General features: G+C 28.4%; 1 long non-coding RNA gene across 1 annotated transcript; it reads right to left on the bottom strand.

Annotated features, from left to right (window-relative positions):
- Positions 1 to 408: 408 nt before the first annotated feature.
- LOC123306165 lies at positions 409 to 1,578 on the bottom strand. The gene is made up of 3 exons (XR_006536889.1): positions 1,555 to 1,578; positions 680 to 852; positions 409 to 529 (listed from the first exon to the last, which is right to left on the bottom strand). It is a non-coding gene; the product is annotated as an uncharacterized LOC123306165 (long non-coding RNA).
- Positions 1,579 to 1,814: the final 236 nt, after the last annotated feature.

Below are 1,814 nucleotides of genomic sequence, written 5' to 3'. Positions count from 1 at the left end.
GAAAACCTTATCGGGACCTGATCAGGCAAACCTTATCGGGACCCGATCAGGAAAACCTTATCTGGACCAGATAAGGTGTGTAACGCAGATGATGTACCTGGACCCGATCAGGAAATCCTTGTCGGGACCCAATCAGGAGAACTTTATCGGGACCAGATTCGGAATTCCTAATCGGGTCCAAATCAATCATCTGCGTTACATACCTTGGCTAATCCAAATCCGGTATGCCCGGTCCGGTCCCTTTAAGAAACACGAATCTTTATTCTTGTAAAAATTATTACACTATTATTATTATTGTAATTAAAAATATTATTTATTATATATTAAAAATTGTTTACACAGCAAAAAAAAAAATAATTTTTAAAAAAGTGAACAAAAAAAAGTTATTTTTTTATTTTCTTGTTTTTTATCCTGGCTACTCTGTGGCCATCCCAATCTTTAGCATTATTTAGCACTGACGATAATGCTTGATGCAATTTGGTGTCAGGAATAATATCTTGATTTTTTTGGGATTTTTGTCTTACAGCAGCTAAAATAAAAAATTTTAATTAATTATGTACGTAATTAAATAAGTAATAAAAAAATAATAATTATAATTATGTATAAAATAATAACATATGATTAAGAAATAATTAATTAGTTATCAACGAGAGTAATCCTGCAATATAAAATAACTTACATCCTTTTTATACAAGTGAAAAAATTTGTATCTTTGAAAATTTTTTTGTTTTGAGTTGCTTTTACCGCCACAAACGACAGTGCTACGTCTCTTGATATATATGCTCGAATAATATTACCCATGTTACGAGTAATGGTATTTTTTCCATCAAGACAATAGTATAAACGTTTATTCTGGAAAAGAAAATTTATTTTAATGCTAATTATTTATTTTAGTTATCTGTTTTATCTTATTTTAATAGATCTTTCTTATATTTATAAAATCAATATCTCCTCAAAATTTCTAACTTCTCTCATTAGCGATTTTGGCTGGGCATCGATATATCAGTTGCGACATTGGCTATTCCTCCTCCAGATTATTTTCCCCAACTTAAATATTTCGGATTTTAAATAATACTGAAAATACTGAATAATTTTGAAAAAAAATTCATCAAAATCGGAGCTGTTATTGAGGACTCCTGACTAAAAACATATTTTGATGCGACTATAAGATGAATTTAAAACGAAAGATTTGATTATTACGCCAGTAAAATCTTACCAAAAAAACAGCTAAAATCACATAACGTGATGTAAAGCTACATTTTTTATATGTAATTCCGACCCGTTAGGAGAGTGTAAAACCACATTTAGCAATCAAAAAAGAGGAATTGTGCTACCGGCGTAATAAAATTTTCGGATTTTTTCAGTTTAATTCAAAAACAATGAGCTTCTGGCAAATATCATTTGGAAAATAAACTAAATTTGGAACAATTTAAGCCGACCCACAGTTCCGTATGTCTAATACTTTTTGGGATATGATGCTTGAAAAATTTAAAAAGATAAAATCAAACACACAAAAGATTATAGTGAATTAATAACTTAATATTTTATACTAACCTTGTATGATTTACGTAATTAAACTTAAAAAAACGAAGCTTTAAACACAACACAAATTTATAAATAACCTAATTGTTTCATTTACTCAGTTTTTTTATCAAACTTATAAATTTCACTTATAATTTTAATAAAAATTATGTTGTTAACTAGTTAATGCACATTTGTTAACTAGTTGACTTATATTTGTTAATTATTAGTCGGGTTTCGGGTTTAATTAATTAAAGACCGCATGGATTTCATGATTTTTATTCAATGTCAAT

This window comes from Chrysoperla carnea, chromosome 1 (assembly GCF_905475395.1).
Source record: "Chrysoperla carnea chromosome 1, inChrCarn1.1, whole genome shotgun sequence".
Lineage (NCBI taxonomy): Eukaryota > Metazoa > Arthropoda > Insecta > Neuroptera > Chrysopidae > Chrysoperla > Chrysoperla carnea.
This window is presented reverse-complemented; position numbering and strand designations above follow the sequence as displayed.